General features: G+C 33.8%; 1 pseudogene; it reads left to right on the forward strand.

Annotated features, from left to right (window-relative positions):
* The first annotated feature begins 6,158 nt into the window (after positions 1–6,158).
* LOC126704842 (uncharacterized) lies at positions 6,159–19,605 on the forward strand (annotated as a pseudogene).
* Positions 19,606–19,737: the final 132 nt, after the last annotated feature.

A 19,737-nucleotide genomic window follows, 5' to 3' on the forward strand; every position in this document is an offset into this window, starting at 1 on the left:
CATTGAGAAGTAGTCATCTCCTCATCACCGAAAGAGCTAGCATCCTCATCCTTATCATCATCATCATCACTGGAGCCATCATCACCATCCTTATCCTCTAAAGCCTGTGGAGATGGAGAGGGAGAAGCAACAAAGCCACCAAGGCGAGCCTGACGTCGTGCAATACCACCCACACGGATGGCCACCAAACTCATCTCATCAGTGAAAGTGTCAAGGCGAGCATCCATGCATTGAAGCTGTGCCGTGATCGCCTCAAGCGTCACACCACCCACAGAAGAAGAAGAAGGAGCGGAGGTGGATGGAACAGAATGGGCTAAAGAAGTCGCCGTCTCGGTCCGTGGCTGCTTTGGTAGAAGCTTAGCCTTGCTCCATCTAACGGACACCACACTGATGGCACCCATAACGATGAAGTGAGCAGACTCGGGATAGGAGACAGAGGAGTGGCAAATGATCCTTGTGATAGCAAAAGGAAAAAATAGCTTATCATGGGTTGCCGTATCCATATAGACATCTATAAGGGAGAGTATCAAGTGAGAGGGAAAGTCAATAGTGAGGTCCTCGATGAGGGACAACAAAAAGCGAGCACGAGGCTCAGTAATAGAATTATAATGAGACAAGGGATGTAGAACAAATGTCATCAACATATTCAGGAACCTCAAACCTTTTGCAAAGCCCAAGCATGAGGTGTTTTGACGGTCACCCCATGATGAAGGTGTCTCATAAAAGAGAGACGAATTCATCTTTGGACACAGTCCATAGACAAGGACATCCGGGGTAATCAGGATGTGATTCCCTCAGAACATGTAGCACATTAGAGATAAGCTCTAGAGTGACTACTATATAAGGACCTCGAACAGAAGTGATGAAACGAGGTATAGAATAATCAAAACCATGCATATTGGAGGGACAACTCACGGGTATCTCATAAAGAGATTCCCAACCCCACCTATATATGACAGCCGCAAGAGTAGTATCGAAGAAGTTCAATAGGATAACATGGTGTTCCGAATGAATGCCACATTTGGAGAAGTTCTTTGAAAAGTTTTGACGGGCTTTATCATCACGGAACCTGATAGAGAGAGGAGTGGAATTAGACGATGATGCTCCAGAATGAAGAGGGTTCTGGGACAGAGTAGTTTTGCACTTGGGTGCCATGCACATACTATCCGAGAGAGAGAGAGAGAGAGAGAGAGAGAGAAACAGAAAAGCACCAATCAACATATAGTACCAAAAGGAAGGAAATAAAAGGTACGCATGCATGAATAATGCATGATCATGTGATATGCAACAAAAATATCATCATGGGCTCAGCCCAATCCAAACCTACCAGCACACAAGGTTCCAACAAAGAAACACATATCGAAATGCATGAAACATTGTTAAAAATGCAAATGAAATGCAATGCATGTGCATATAACATCATTTAAGCAAAACCCAACTCAAATTTTTTTCAAATAACTCATAAATTTTCAAAAACCCTAAAAAAATTTCAAAACCCAAAAACCTAGGTCTAAATGTATGAAATGCATGAAGAAAGATAGAAAACAAGATCATACCAATGAAGAAAAGATCACTTTAAGTCGAAATCCAAGTGGGTTTGAGGTTTAGAGAGAAAATAGAGTGTTTGGGAGAGAAGAGGGAGGTTTTCTATCGAGAGAGATCGAGGAGAAGTGAAACAGATTTTGAGTTGGACCTATATATAGAAAACGCATCTCAATGGATCTAGGATCTGTCGAGCACTAATTCTTAACAAATGAATCTATCGAGGTACTGTCGAGAATCTGTCGATGGCAAAAATGCCTCGATAGATCGAAAAGCTATTGACAATCTATCAAGAAAACAGAAATTTTCTCGATGGATCGAGAATCTGTCAAGAAGCTATCAAGAAAAATTCTAGAAAACTTCGATGGATAGAAGATGTGATAAGATCTGTCGAGAAAACACAGTCCAAAGGTCTTGATAGATAGCTATCTGTCGAGATCTATTGAGAAGTTGTCAAGCTTGATAAAAACAGTTTTTCAAAGAGGAGAAAAACACAGAAATGAATGCAATCAAGCAAGCTACTCAACCAAAGATCCAATCAACATTTTAAGTTCTTAAAAACATCTATCAACAAGAAAAATGTAAAGCATTTAGGATCCAAACACACACACACACACACACACACACACACACACACACACTAAACAAGTCTAACTAATTTTATATTTCAAAAACAAGTCAAAATAGTTTAGTGAGCATACATTAATACATGTATTCCTTGTGATGGCCAAATCACATTGTACCTGCACATGTATCAAAAGTAGCAAATAATTTTGTGTGTTATGTACGAAAAACATTGCAAGATTGCATAAATGTCTACATGTTATGACGATTTGAGATATGAGAAAATCAATTTAACTCACACACAATCATAATTGCTTGATGGGGACTATCATCTTTGAGGTACATTCTATAACTCTCACATCTCCTAGAAACACACTTGTAACCATATTTAAAAGCATTTTGATTCTTTTTGCTTTTGATTTTTCTTTGCATATTTTTTCTTTTGAGCATATCATGCATAGGCATATAAGAGAGAGAGAGAGAGAGAAGCAATACCTAATTATGTTAAGCCAAAAACATCACAATTTTGCTATGCCAAAGCACACAGATGTTATACATGATTGGCGGGTTTTTGTGGTGAGATGGTTATTTATGCTTTTTTCTTAGGATTTTTTTTGTCCTTCCTGTCAAAAAGAGTGATATGAGTATTAAGTACTAGAGATTACTTAATCGTACTCATCACAGACACGAGCCACAAGGCTCATTTGCTTAGTTGTGCATTAAGATGTTCATCTAAGCTACAAAAGATACAAAGTTTAGAAAACTTTACTACAATGGCCATCCAAGGTACACAAGTACCAATGTACACAAAACACACACTGTTTTTGTATTTTCCTGATTTTTCTTTTTCTTTTTTTATAAAAAAACAAAATAAAGCAAAAACTGAAAATAAACAAACAAAAACATGTTAAACAAAACATAGTATAAAACTAGATTGACTCAAAACAAGAAAGAAAAACTCACAAATAATGCATAAACAAAAAGAGGGAGAGAGAGAAAAAGTGACTAAATCACTATGAGCCTTTTTCCTTCCACACCTTGAAAGAACCTTTCCTTTGAGCGAACCTGTGATTCGGTGGTGAGGGGGAAGAATTGAAACCATTCAAGTTCGAAAGGAACATGAGGGCCTTAAGAAGATCTCCAAGAGGAGCAAAAGAGGATAGAAACTGAATCTGGTTTCCAGATGAGATCATACTATTGCTTTGTTGAGTGGCTAACCACTTATAGCAATTAGGTCGAGTATGTCCTGAAGCTCCACAATGATGACAGAGATGCTGCTTCTTCTGTTTAGACTTTTGATTACTTCCCTTCTTAGTCCTAGGGTTTCTAGTCTCTTTCTTATCAAGTTTAGGGGATGCTCCTAAGATAAATTTACCCTTATCTATGTTCTCACTAGCTAAAACAATTTTAACATCATTTTTCTCAGAATTAACATTATTAGCAGGTAAAACAAACACAGTAGTACTAGAATAAGCAATATTATGAGAAGTGAAATCATACCCTAAACCGGTTCTATCAGAAACAGATTTCTGAAAGCTAAGCATCTTATCAAGCTTTGCACTGGAAGTCCTCTCCAATTGAGCTCTGACTTGAAACAGCTCAGCTTCAAGCTTCTTGGTCTTTTTAGCTAAAAAATTGTTCTTGAACCGCAGTGCTCCAATGGTCTAATTAGTTTCGTCAAACTTTGTGGAAAGCTCTTCTTGATCAAGTTCCACATCACTCAGCTCCTTGGTGGTGAGCCTATATAGTTTCTCATGCTTCTCAGAAATTTTGTACAATTTTTCATAGGCTGTATGGATGTCATCTTGATCGTCCATTTTCTCAAACTTAGAGTCCACCAAGTCATCTTCATCATTTACTATTTCTGAACCCCCATCAATAGGATCAACTGTAGCTGTGAAAGCATTCAAGATTCCCTCATCATCTGAATCATCCTCAGGCTCGGTGTCACTCAAGGTAGCAGCAAGGGCCTTGCTTTTCCCAATAGTCTTAAGATAAGTTGGATATTCTTGTTTCATATGTCCAAAACCTTGACATCTGAAACATTTTGGTCTGGAGGGAACAGTGTATTGACCACCATCCCTAGCATCCTTCTTCCCTCTATCTTGGCTCTTGAACTGTGAAGAACTGGATTGCTTATGGTCTTTGTTGAATGCTTTCGCATTGGCATTCTTCATGAACTTTTTGAACTACCTTGTGGTATAGGATTTCATCTTAGAATCTTCATCATTAGAAGACTCATCAATATCACTGCTTTTGGCTTTCAAAGCCATGCTTTTGCTCTTGCTTGATTTCCCTATCCTAGACAAACCTAATTCATAGGTTTGCAAGTTGCCAACCAACTCTGTCAAAGGAATTTAATCAATGTCCTTTGATTCCTCAATGGTGGTGATCTTAGCATGGAATCTCTCTGAAAGAGATCAGAGCACTTTTCTAACAATCTTGAGTTCTGGAATGGTTTCTCCAAGATTAAATGCAGAGTTCACTATGTCCTTCAGCTTGGCATAGAACTCATTAAATGATTCATCCTCCTCCATCTTAATCTCTTCAATGTTCGTGGTAAGCCTTTGAAGTTTTGAATCCTTGACAGTCTTAGTTCCTTCATAAGTTTTCTGAAGGATGATCCATGCTTCCTTGGCAGTTTCAATGGAGGATATCTTCTTGAACTCCTCATTTGTGACCGCATTGAATAAAGCATTCAATGCTCTGTTGTTGAAGTTTTCTGCTTTGATCTTAGCATCATCCTAATCAGTCAGCTTCCTTTGGCTTGGTCCAGCCTATCTCCACAACTTGCCACACTTTCTTATCTAATGACTGCAAGAAAGCTCTCATGTGTACTTTTTAGTATGCTTAGTTAGTGCCATCAAATAAAGAAGGTATAATAAGAGACTATCCTCTATCCATGACAAACAGGGGTCAATGGATCACACAGCAAAGATTAACCCTAATCAGAGTGTACCTGCTCAAATACCACTTGATATGTCAAGAATGTATTAACCCCTTAGGTAAATTAACTAATTAATTAGCCAAGTTAATTAATTAAGTTAATTAACATGCAATAGGCATGATAACACAAAAAAATCACCAAATAACTAAATGCAGCGAAAATTAAATTTGACATGGGTGATTTGTTTACGAATGGGGAAAACTACCGAAGCAAAACCCCACCGGGGGAATTTAAGGACACCACTCCTGAGAATCCACTATTATCAAAACAAGCGATTACAAGTAAAGGAATCCTAGTACCTTATACCAACCTACAGTTAAACCCTTACCCCAATACACAATTGGACTTGTAATGTAGTGACAATCTCTCATTTCAATGCACGACACCAAGTACATGACTAACCAATCGATGTACGGATCCAAGTACATGACTAACACACCAATTTGAAAAGGATGTTGGCTGCAAATTTCTTCAGTTTATCCGTATGATGAAGATCAAGAACCTCCTTTGTTACAAAACCCTTGGCATACAAATGCAGCAGCTTCTTCAAGAGAAATATGAATTAGGGTAGATTGTCTCCGGTCACAATATGCATCAATAACCCTTTGCATCACCTTTGATGGCCCTTAAAATAATCCTTATATATGTCTAGGGTTGTGAGAAAAGAAACCCTACACAAATCCGAATTTCATAATTCTTGATAGATATAGCTGTCAAGCTATCTATCGAGCTTCACATATTAAATCTCGATAGATACATCTGTCAAGATATCTGTCGAGTTTTAATGAACAGCACTTCTTCACTTGATTCTTGGACAGATTTGCATGGCTTCAAAACTTGAACTTGAACTCTTATTCCTTGAAGTATTAAACACATCCTAGATCTACCCAATTACAAGTAAAGTGTGTTTTGTCAAAAGATTTAGCCAATTCTATATGATATATGTTCTAACAACTCCTACATATGTCCTAACAATTATTAAAATAAATTTTTCCTTCCTATAATGAACTATTTACTAAGAGAAAATGAACACTACCACTATTATTTAAGGATGCAATGTGTGTGTTAGCAAGGTAGTGGAGAAAAGGAAGAAACAAAGAGAGAGATGAATACTAATTTGAGTTCCTTCTTGATCTCTACAGTAGTCTTTGGATCACTTCTAGGAGATTTTCATGGAGGAGAGTTGAGAAAACAATTTTACAAGGATAGTTGTCCCCTGGTTGAGGACATTGTGAAGGAAATCATTTGGAAACGTGTTGCAAGCAATTCAACTTTGCTTGCCAAGTTTCTGAGGATGCATTTTCATGATTGTTTTGTCAACGTAATTCACATCTTTTATCTTTCTATATCTCTCCATACATTACATTCCTCCTTATCATTCATGTCCTAAAATTGCAATATTTAGGAATTAATATTTTTTATAACTGTTGACATAGCTTGTTATGATTGGCGCATAATAAAATATTGTCAGTGGTAGACTCAAATGGAAGTAATATTATCCTAATCATAACATACACTACAACAAAATGTATTTTCAGTGACCAAACAATTCGTCACTAAAAGTCTAGTTTTTCGTCACTAAGGACCTTTAGTGACGAAATTGGACTTTTAGTGACGAAACTCATTTCGTCACTGTAGCCCCGTCACTAAAAGTCCCGGTGACGAAAAATTTCGTCACTAAAAGTCTGATTTGATTTTTTTTTTTTTTTAACTTTTAGTGACGAAAACGTTTCATCACTAAATTTTTTCCTCACTAAAAACATTATTCAGTGACGAAAATATTTTGTCACTAAAAACACTTTAGTTTACTAAATTATATTTAGTGACGAATAATTTCATCACTAAAACTATGTTCGGTTACATATAGTGATGAAAAAATTCGTCACTAAAACTATTTTTAATAAAATCCAGGCACATATAGTGACGAAAATTTTCGTCACTAAAACCATTTCTTACAAAATTTTGCTATATTTAGTGATGAAATTTTCGTCACTAAAACAATTTTTTTGCTATATTTGTAACGAAAAAATTCATCACTAAAACTTATTTTTTGTTTTTATTTTTTTCATGGCTTTGATATTAACCTGTAATCTGTCATTACATTATTAAAACCTCACATTTGAATAACACATTTATTTCAACAACACATTTATAAAAAAAGATCCATACATTCCATAAGTAAAAAATAAAACAAGTATCCAATTCAAACTCCTTCCATACAAGTATACAATAATTGTTTGCAACACATATAATAACTCAAGATGTTTTATAGCAATACAAAAAGTATAGCATAATATAATTAGAACTAACGGAAGATGTCCTCATGCCTCTTGCTTAGCTCGTTCCTCTTGGTCCCTAGCTCGCTCCTCTTGGTACATTGAAGCATTCTAAAACTTCATGTACTATTGGAATCACTGCTTGATCATAAAGATCTCTTTGTTGAGCTGAGGGACCAAAAACCTACATATTACCACAAACAAAATCTTAGCATCTACCATCAAATATGAAACTAGATTCTTAAAACTAACATTGTTTAATATTTCTGACATACATGTTCAAGTTTTTTTTTTTTTGGCTAACATTAAGTGGAGGAGGGAGATTCAAACTCAAGTTCTCCTGCCTCTATAGAGAACTGGACAATGTGCCAATGCTGCAAAGTACAAGGCTCTTGGTGACATATACATTCAAATTATAGGACTCCCTTATACTTTCCATTTCAGTGTTCGGATGTAAAGGTGTACATGGTGGCACATCATTTAATATTCTATTCTTACTACATCAAGGAATGAATACTTATTTTTGAGGACAAGATACCATGCACACCATTAAATGGACATTTTCCATTTCAAAGACAAATGAAGAGGATCCTTTTCCTGAAAAAAAAAAAAAAAAAAAAAAAAAAAAAAAAAAAAAAAAAAAAAAAAAAATTACTTAACAAGAACACGCCTCTTTACCTGCTCATTTTACCCTTTTCTATCCAAGTTTTATGTATATAGCCCTTACATTAGATCACCTTGAAATAATGTGAAACCAAAGAATCCCCCATAAACAACTAATTAATCCAAGACACCAAAGCCCTTAAACCACAAAATTTCCAAAATCTCTACCACCATATATGCATAAATAGGCAGATTATCATAACTGCCCTGTATCAGAACACCATAGCCTAAACATCATAGAAAATGTATAAACTCATCTTCAAGGGTTTCAATTATTCATCCAAAAGCATACAAATTAAGATACTAGACCTAATTTTCCAGATACTTATGGAGGTTTGCACCCCTTATTTCATGGGTAAAGAATTATAACTAAACTGGCATATATATAGAACATTTTATCATAAGAATTCAAGTCATTCAACACATAACCTAAATGAACATGCATCATACCTTTGATGCTTGAATGTTGGCATGTTGTACCTTACTTCCCGACTCTCGTTTCAAAGAATCTTCTGCACAATCCAAATAGAACAAACAAATTAATAAAATTATGATGACAAGTCTTCCAAATAACTAAAACCCATCCACCAAATAGTAAACATCAAGAGACCATAAGGCATAGGCTCTTCACATACTGAATCTAAGAAATATACACGTACAACAAAACTTCAAAAAATAAATTCCTTTGTTTTTATTTCTATAAGTAATAGAAATCTTATTGGCAAAATGAGACACACAAATACATAGGAAGTAGACAAAAGAGTACCATAAAGAATTATAATCTGAAGTTCATACAATCATGATAAACAATAAAGTAGAAGATTAAGCACTATCAAGAGCAAACCAATAACACAGCTTTCTCAAAAACAAAATTTAAGTAACAAAACAATATGTAGTTAAAATCCAAGGACAAGCTTGATGAACAATTTTTATTACACACCAGATACCTTAACCATATGTTATGTCAATCCACAAGTAAAACAACACTGCATTACGCTTTACCATGAAACTCGATAAATTCTAAGAACAAAGGATGATTAGTAATTTAGACAAGCAAACTAATTCCTAAGTACTCTTAGGATTACAAAATTTTCCATCATTGAGCACAAAAATACACCCATTTATGATGAGAAAAAAACATAGGGAAAAGCATTACAAAATTTTCCATCATTGAGCACAAAAATACTCCCATTTATGATGAGAAAAAAAACATAGGGAAAAGCATTACACAGTTACACCTTCGTTTCTTTAATACACTCCATTGGTTCTATGGAAAACGTTTTCCACATCTTTTGATGTTTGGTATGATGGAAAACATAAATAAATTGAAGACGTTTTCCTTAGTGAACAAAAACAAACCTAATAAAATAAAAGCATAACAGTGTAAGTTATACACACACCAAGTGAACTTTAAACCCACAACTTAACCCTTCATGCCATTTGACTTAGAGCTCATTGGCACATTTCCCTTTTCCCCTAAACTTTCTACACAAAGAGGCCAGACAAAGCAAATCTTGCAACTTTCTAACATTAACTCATAAAGATCAAAGAAGTTCCCCATTCAACTTTGCATTGCCTTTACAAGCTTACCAATCCAATTCAAACACTAGTTTGACTAAATCTCCAAATCAAAACTGAAATTAATTAGCAAATTGATCCCATATTAACACATTCATAAAGTTCGAACTCAAATTCAAATCTTGCAGAGACACGTAGACATTAAAATTTAAAAAAACAAAGTAAACGAAACAGAAATCTGACCTAATTCTGGATCCAATGGCAAAAATGAGAAGCGTAGGAAATGACTCGGGCGGGTCGACCCGATCGATATCGAATCCACGTCCCATGACCTGGCTGAGCTCAACCACATCGCCTTTCTTTAATCCACAGAGGAGCTCAGCGGTGGAGCCAGCCACGCTCTTCACTAGAAACTCGAATGGAGCCAACCAACGGCGACGCTTAAGTGTCGCGATCGGCGCCAATTGCCAACAGCAACGCTTAAGTGTCGCGATCGGCACCAATCGCCAATGGCGATGCTTAAGCGTCGCGACGGCGATGCTTAAGCGTCACAACGATGCCAACAGCGAAAGCCGAATGGTCGCCGGAAGTCCAATGGTCGCTGGTTCGAAGGAATGTGAAGGGTCGCTGGTGTGATTTGGAGTGGGTATTAGTGTGGGTTGGAGTCGTCGACGATTTGGAGTTGGATTTGGAACGGCAACAGTTTATTTGCAACGGCTAAGCTCAACGGCAACAGCTAAAGCGTTGCCGTTAAGTTTAATCACGATAGCTGAGCTCAACGGCGACGCTGGTTGGAGTCGTCGGCGATTTGGAGTTTAACCATTTGCAATGGCGAGCTGAAGAACTAAAGCGTTGGGGTTTTTTTTTTCTTTTTTTTTTTACTATTGAAATGTATTTTGTGGCTCTTGGATTTTTTTTTTGGGTGTGCTGGGTATTGAAATTAGGCTTATAAGTCTTTAGTGACGAATTCCAGTTTCGTCACTGAAGACCGGGCTTTGTTAAGATTTTTAGAGACGAAATTTATATTTTGTCACTAAATCATACTTTTAGTGACGAATTGTGATTTCGTCACTAAAAACATATAAGTGCAAACATACTATTATTTTTAGTGATGAATATTTTTCGTCGCTAATTCTTCCTTATAGTGACGAAAAGATTTCCGTCACTAATACTATCCATAGTAGTACCTACAATGATGAAAAATTTCGTCACTAAAAATTTCAACTTTTAGAGATGAAATATTTTGTCACTATAGATTAATTAAACTTGCGCCAAAGTTTCCCTCCATTGGCGCTTATTTTTCAGATCACAATAGCGACGAAATTTATTTTTCGTCACTAAATGTTATAATTTTTTTCATTATTAGTGACAAAATTCATATTTCGACACTAAAGCTATATTTTTAGCGACGAAAAATATTTCCTCACTAATTTTCGTCACTAAAAATACATTTTGTTGTAGTGATAGGTCATATCAACAACGTTCATAACTCGCATTAATTTCTTAAACCATGAAACACATGCACTGTTATATGTTTACTAGACATCTAAGGTCTTGAATGGTTATAATGTATCAGGGTTGTAATGCCTCTGTATTGCTAGACTCTACATCAAATAACCAGGCTAAGAAGGCGGCAACTCCAAACCTGTCTCTAGTAGGATTCAATGTAATAAATGAGGTGAAGACTGAGTTAGAGAAGACCTATCCTGGAGTAGTTTCTTGTGCAGATATCGTTGCTTTGGCTGCTAGAGACTTGGTTTCCTACCAAGTAAGTATTGGAAATATTTTATATTTTAGTGTGACTTGAAAACAAAATAGTAGCATTGGTGAGATGTGTCTGGTCTGAAAAACCATGCCAAGGCAGTGGAGTTGATGTTTTTGACCAAATTCCTTCTCATTTCAAATGGAATGGAAATGAAAAGAGTCCCTTTCATGATTAAGATTTTATTTTCAAACATCTAACAGCATATAGAATGTCATGTTATTTATCATTTAAAATAATGTGACACTAGATTTACTTTTAGATTCGTAAAATTTTAATCTGAACAATGAAACTATCTCCTTTCCTAGTTCTACACCTTCACTTGGTTTATGTTACTCTTTCAAGTATAAATACACACGCCATTACCAAAATAACACTACCTTTACTGTTCCTATAAATCAATTCTACAAGCAAAATGCAATACCTCAAGCTCTTTCTCTTTCCCCCTTTTTTTTTCATCAACATCTTGAATTTAGCATTATGTAATCAAATGCTTGTGGAAATGATTGCAGTTTCAGAGGCCAATCTGGGAAGGACTTACCAGTAGGAGGGACGGAAGCATATCGCGTATTTTCAGATGCCCTCAACAACATCCCATCACTATACTTCAATTTCAGCAGCCTAAAACAATCTTTTGCCAACAAAAGCCTCACAGTTCATGATCTTGTTGTTTTATCAAGTAGAGATTCTATATGGGGGAAAAAGCTTTATATAAGTTTGTAATATGATAAAGTTGTTTCACTAAGTCAAAGTCTTTTGATGTAAAAATCTAAGCCCTATTGCTAGTCTTAAGCAGTAACAATCTATTTCTTTCAAAATGATATCTTAAGTTATGTACAAGTGATTAAGAAATTAGTTTTGTTTAGGTGGACATACAATTGGAGTTGGGCATTGCAAATTCTTCAGCCAAAGGCTATACAATTTCGCAGGAAAAAATGATGCAGATCCTTCTCTAAACTCTACCTATGCTGATTTCTTGAAAACCCAATGCAAAAGCCTCTCAAACAACATAACTATCGTGCCAATGGATCCTGGAAGCCCCCTATCATTTGACAACAACTACTTCAAAAACTTGAAACTGGATCAAGGTCTTTTCCAATCTGATGCTGCACTTTTAACCAACAATGAAGCTACCAATACTGTCGATGAGCTGCTTGACTCTCAAGATTTTTTCACGGAGTTTGGTCAATCGATGAAGAGGATGGGAGCCATTCATGTGCTTACAGGAAGTTCGGGAGAGATTAGGAAGAAGTGTAATGTGGTTAATTCTTGAGAGTTAGTTGGTTTATAAGTGTGACAAATAAGTTGTATTTTTTTTATTTTTTGTGTCATTATGAATAATTTATAAAAATAAGTTCTCTTAAATTTTTTTTTTTTTTTTTCGAGGATAAGTAGAGGATATGCATAGATTAAGAATTAATAAGCCTGTTACATAACATACCAGCTTTATCAAAATTTACTAGTTTTTCCATCACATGCAGTGGTTCCAAAAATATTACAAAAGAGGAGATAATTCCCGATCCAAGTCTTGCCAATGCATCAGCACATTGGTTAGTTTCGTGGTAAACATGATCAATCCACTTATTGAAGATAGCTTTCAATAGGTTCCAAATAGAGGTTCCATTAATAACTTATGACTTAATCTAATATTCTTTTTTTATTAATGCATACACATGTAAATGTATATATAATTATGTGGTTTAAATTTTTCTTAACTCAGTATATCAATATCATAATTCAACCTCCTAATTAAATAAAAATATGACCGACTCTTCCCCTCTTTAATATAATTATCTATGTCCACGTTGCATTCAATAGTAGGTTTTTGTAAGGTAGGTTTTTTTTAGGGGATTCGGCTAAGTTCATTCTCTTCACCAAGTGAGCTAGTTATGGGAGGGCGGTTGTTTTGTCAAAGGAAAATCGATTAGTACATTAAATAATACATATTCTAGATAGCACCAAAAAAAAAAAAAAAAAAAGTTAACTAATGTCCTAAGGGCGTTAGGTTAGAAAATATTTTTTTCAAACTTTTTATGGGAAAAGAAAAAAGTAATTAAAATTTTGACAACTTTTTTTATATTTCTCATGAAGGTGGTATTAAAATTTTTCTAAAATTATTCATTAACAAATACTTTAAGCGCACCCGTTAACTGGACTCATATACACTTATTCTAGAAATCTAATGGAAGCAAGGAACAATATATTTATTGACTGTTGGGGCAACAAAATGAAAACTAATCTTCCTGATGACATCCCATTTTCTAAGCACACATTTGTTAGTCTCCTTGTAATTACTGTGTTCAATTGAATTCTCCTTAAAGGCAGTTAGAAATTAGAACTCCAGAATAATGGTACTGTATTATTCACTAGTACGGTTCAACTGTTTAATTTGTTGCTCAATTAACAATAAGTCTCCTTTTTGGTCTAGGCTAATTGAAAGATGTTCTTAATTTGTTATAGGATGTGAAATTTTGGATGCCAGGGTATTTGTGATAGTGTCGAACTTGACAATAATTAGTTTTTGTTTTTAATTTTTGCTTCCTGCACAATATAAAGGTAAGACTATCCATCGACCATGTGTATTATTTAAACAATTTATAATTTATTAAAAATGTTATGTGACTAAAACTATACATGAATATGGACCTTTTAACAATCATGTAGTGGATTGGAGGAAAAAATTTTAAATTGCTTTAGAGGAAAACTTTTTTCATAAAGGTAATATTTGTTTCTATTTATTTTTTATTATTTATGATTCGATAAATAAGAAAGGAGATTTGAACTCTGGAGGTAGATGCTAGCATGTGTCAACCACTTAATCTGCAAGGCTTTCTCATTAATATTTGCTTTCTAAAGTACTGATTATGCTGACTTGCCAAATTGTTTGGTGCTGTTCTCCACCTCCACAAGGTTGGAAAGCAAAATTTACTTATTGATCATTATTGAGGTTAATACAATGGATTCAGAATCACATCTTATTTGTGTGTACTTTAATAATATAGCATTATTAATTTTATCAATAGTTTAATAAAACATCATTGACTTTGACATTATTGTAAAATTCTTCTATAACAGAAAAATCATCACCCCCAAAAAATTTGTGATTAATTTGGCAAACAACTCCGTGTTCCTTTGACTAGATATAATCAAAGTTCCTAGTGACCGAGACATTTTTTTTATAGGAAAACAAAATATTTATTTATTTAAGTAAACAATTTGATTGCACCAAAAATTTAGTTGTAGTACACGTTCTTAGCTATTTAAATCTATTAAACATGGAGGCGAAACCGTGTAAGCATGAATATATCTTGGGCATTAAGTAAAAAACCAATACAAAATAATATGGATTTAGTCGCATTTGATCTATTTCATCAGCTGAATTCAACCTTAACGCCCACTCGGTTCGGCTACCAATTCATCTCGGACAACCCAGCTTGAGCAACCAAGCAAAGGCGGTGATGATTTCATCTGAACCTACCCAAAGACCAATCAACTCATTAATTAATCATATATATTAAAAAAAAAACCATGTCAATAATTACAACTGTCCATGATGACAAAGATTTAGAAAAACGGCCATAAATGATCTTGCACAAATGAAAGAAAAACAACATAGATATGATATTTGAGTCAAGGAAAATATTTCTTTTATTTCAAAATAATATTTACTGACTTAATCATCAGATGATCACTGACTAGCACAAAATCGATGGCCATTTATATATATATATATATATATATATATATTTTTTTTTGTAGGTGTCTATTGTCCACAGGCTGTACAGCTAATTAATTTAATAATGGATCATAAAAGATAGCAAATTAAGTCTGAAAAGCTTATCAACAAGGTTAGGTATTGGCTTTAGTGTGCATTTGTTTCCACTTTCTTGAGCCAAAATGAACTTTTTAAAACTGAAATTTTAAAATGAGCATTTAGTAACCAATTAAAAAAGTGTTTTGAAGAAAGTTACGTTTTAAAATACAAAGGCTTGCGCGTTTAAAGTGTGAGCACCCAGCTCCGATTTTTGCAAAAGCCACAACACTTTATTAATCTGAAAAGTTATATGCTTCCTACTATGTCAAAAAAGATCTTATAAATATAAGACCCATCATGGGAGAAATAGCCAGATTGAATATCATAAAGTTTAATAATAAGCATAAGACCACTCATATTAGTTAATGTATAATATTATAAAGGATAAATCTTGCTCATCAAACTCCAAAAATCACCTACATTAATTTATGTAAACTTGTGTAGTTGTTACATAATCATATAAATATACACGGTTACTATTTACATGTAAATATTTTTTTAATATTTTTTACTCATATACAAAAAGAAATGTTTTGAGAGAGTAATAAATAATTAATAAAGAAATAATATTTTAATAAAATATAGTATAAAATAAATAATATAATACAAGTATTTTTAAAAAGTAGCTATATAAATATTTAAATAAAAAATCTTACGTTAAAATTGACAACCATTTTAAATTTTTTATAATGCCAATGATCTTGATGGTTATCATCATTCATCAGTTGTCAAGGAATCCTCTGCTCGTGAATTACATTATAATGTAATTATCTCTTTGTCTGTACGTAGTTATATTCATCAAGCATCTTGTCAAGTTGACATTCTGATGTGCATGGCCAACATCGTGCCATTTCGGTTATCTTCTGCTGCATTGACATTAATTTCCATTTGAGCTGGCCCATATAATCAAGTGTACAACTATGACTACAATGTCATGAAAAAGAAGAAATATTGTGTCCTTGCATGGAAGCAAAATATATATATATATATATATATCTATATATATATATATGCTTGTTAAGATTTTCCTATTTAAGTCTCACTTAATAAAAATGACAAAAGGTTATTAAAAAGGATGTCAAAAAGGATAAAAAATTACTAAAAATTTGTCAAAAAAAATAATAAAAAGCTACAAAAAATAGATAAAAAGTTGCAAAAAAATTGTTGTTTACGGTGTCCGTAAACACAACTTATATATATATATATATATATATATATGTATATATATATATTATATACCATGCAGAGTAGTGAACTAAAGATAATACTTAAAAAAGATAATTTATAAAATAATTTATTAATATATAACTTAAGATATACGTTAATAAAATTTAAATGAAAAATAAGAAAGAAATGCAATATATCTTATTTGAGACAGTAGTCTTTGACTATAGTCACTAATCTAAGATTCTGTAAACTTTCACAACATAGAAAAAAGAAAAGGCACCCTTGCACAACTAGCAAAGAAACCTCGATGGAGGATGCAACAAATTCGACTAAATTTGCGTTAAATTCAATTTGTTTTCAATTTGTGTCAGCATTTGGAAGGAATAATTAGTTCAAATGGCTACCACCAGCCAGATTGTCAATTTAATGCAGAAGAAATTAGAGTGTTTATTTCCAAGAATAAAGCATGCATGTTCGACTATGCTTCCTATGGTTTTTTTTTAGTGAAAAACAAACGTTTTTGTTTGGGAATAGTTTATTTATAGTTTTTTGCTGTACTGTTATAAAATATAGTACAAAAAAGAAGAAAAAATAAACTATCTTATAATTAAGATCTAAACGCACATTGGTCAGCGAAGAAATGAAGCACTGACCTACACTACAGTAGGTAAGAACATATATAATAATAACAACAACCAAGTCCTCAAAATTTTAGAATCGGTCGTAAGTCATGACTGTCATGAAAAACATGTCACATCCATATGCTACTCTCCGCATGTGTCTTTCTCGATTAAAAAGAATCCGCTGCTTAAGTCATACTTGATGATAAGGAAAAGAAAGAAGACATTGTAATGTCTAAGTAGACTCGAGATCTATACACAACATTGATAATTGAAATTAATATATAAATATATATACATATATATATATATATATATATAACTGCCCTAACCAATTGACGTTGTTCCCCTAAATAATTTATTTGCTATGTTAGGTAATTTTAACTAAGGCAAAGAAAGAAATATATAAAAAGTGGTAAGCCAAGTCAAACAATCTCTCCCTATCGCAAATCTCAATATCAACTACAGATTGAACATTATTTAAATTTATTTTACATTCCTGTAATGAAACCATTTACTCGGAGAAAGAAAACCATTACCTCTATTTAAGGATGCAATGCTTGTGTTGGAAAAGTATGTAGTAGAGCAAAGAAACAAAGAGAGATGAATACTAATTTGAGTTCCTTCTTTATCTTTATAGCAGTGTTTGGGCTTCTAGGAGTTTGTCATGGACAGTTGAGAATGCATTTTTATGAGGAGAGTTGCCCCCATGCTGAGGAAATTGTGAAGGAAATCATATGGAACCGTGTGGCATGCAATTCAACTTTGCCTGCCAAGTTTCTGAGGATGCATTTTCATGATTGTTTCGTCAGGGTAATTCATCTCTCTCCCTTCTTTCTCTCTTCATGAATTATGCCCCTCCTTATGATACACGTCCTAAAATTACAATAAATCTAAGATTACAACATTTTTTACAATTATTAACATGATTTCTTATAATTGACACATAATAAAAGTATTGTCACTAGTAAACTTAGGTGTAAGTGATATTTTTTAAATCATAACGGGTCATGTTAGTTACATTCATAGCTAGCATTTATTTCTCATACTAGGAAACACATGCATTGTTATATGTTTACCAAACATCTAAGGTCTTGAATGGTTATAATGTGTAAGGGTTGTGATGCCTCTGTATTGATAGACTCTACTGCAAATAACTTGGCTGAGAAGGCAGCAATTCCAAACCTATCTCTAGCAGGATTCGACATAATAGATGAGGTGAAGACCGAACTAGAGAAGACTTGTCCTGGAGTAGTTTCTTGTGCAGATATCGTTGCTTTGGCTGCTAGAGACTCGGTTTCCTACCAAGTAAGTACTGAAAATATTCTAGTGTGACTTGGAAACAACAGAGTAGCACAAGTGGGATGTGTTTGGTTTGAAAAACCAAGCCAAGCTAGTGAAATTGATGTTTTTGACCAAATTCACAATTAAGATTTTATTTTTAATATATCTAACGGTGTATAAAATGCCACGTCATTTAAAATTTTATATAATATGACTCTACATATATATATATATATATATATATATAGATTTCTAATATTTATTTAAAATTACGAAACAAATCCATTTCAAATGAAGAGGATGCTTTTCGAGTTTTGCACCAGTTCACCTAGTTTATGTTATCTTTTAAGGGAAAATCTACCTTTTTTGTGTATATAAATTAATTTTGCTAGCAAAATGCCATACCTCAAGCTCTTTCTATCTTCTTCTTTTTTGAATAACATTCTTAATTTAGCATTAGGTAATCAAGTGCTTGTGGAAATGATTGCAGTTTCAAAGGCCAATTTGGGATGTACTTACCGGTAGAAGGGATGGAATCATATCGCGCAAGTCAGAGGCCCTTGCCAATATCCCATCACCATTCTTCAATTTCACCTCCCTGAAACAATCTTTTGCAAACAAAAGCCTCTCAGTTCATGATCTTGTTGTTTTATCAGGTAAAGATTCTATTTTTTTTTTGGGGGGGAGGGGGAGGGAAGGTTTATATAATAAGCTTGTAATATGATAACATGGTTTCAATAATTCTGTTTTCACAAAGTATTATTATATTACAAAATGTAGATGTAAAATTTAAGCCCTATTGCTAGTAGTCTTAAGTAGTAACAATCTATTTCTATTTCTTTCAAAATGATATCTTCTGCTGTGCCCCAAAGATTTATAAATTAATTTTGGTTAGGTGGACATACAATTGGTGTTGGGCTTTGCAATTTCTTCAGCAACAGGCTATACAATTTCACAGGAAAAAATGATGAAGATCCTTCTCTAAACTCAACCTATGCTGCTTTCTTGAAAACCCAATGCAAAAGCCTCTCAAACAATGTAACTACCGTGCCAATGGATCCTGGAAGCCCCCTATCCTTTGACAACAATTATTTCAAAATCTTGAAGCAAAAGGAAGGTCTTTTCCAATCTGATGCTGCACTTTTAACTGACAGTGAAGCTACCTTCAATGTCAATGAGCTGCTTAACTCTCAGAATTTTTTCACGGAGTTTGCTCAATCGATTATGAGGATGGGAGCCATTCAAGTGCTTACAGGAACTTCGGGGGAGATTAGGAAGAACTGTAGTGTGGTGAATCCTTGAGAGCTAGTTGGCTTATAAGTGTGAAAAATGAGTTATTATTCACTTTTTGTGGTATTATGAATAATTTTGTTGATGTACTTTTTATGGACTCATCGTAAGGCCAAGCAAGATTATCTATCAATAAAAATCTTATCTCACTTTATATATTTTACTTTATACCATAACAATGTCTATCACATCTCTATAATAAAAAATAAAAAATGTCTATCACATCTCTATCATAAAAAATAAAAATTGTCTATCACATCTATCTCTCTCTATAAAGTAACCGAATTTTA

This window comes from Quercus robur, chromosome 11 (assembly GCF_932294415.1).
Source record: "Quercus robur chromosome 11, dhQueRobu3.1, whole genome shotgun sequence".
NCBI lineage: Eukaryota > Viridiplantae > Streptophyta > Magnoliopsida > Fagales > Fagaceae > Quercus > Quercus robur.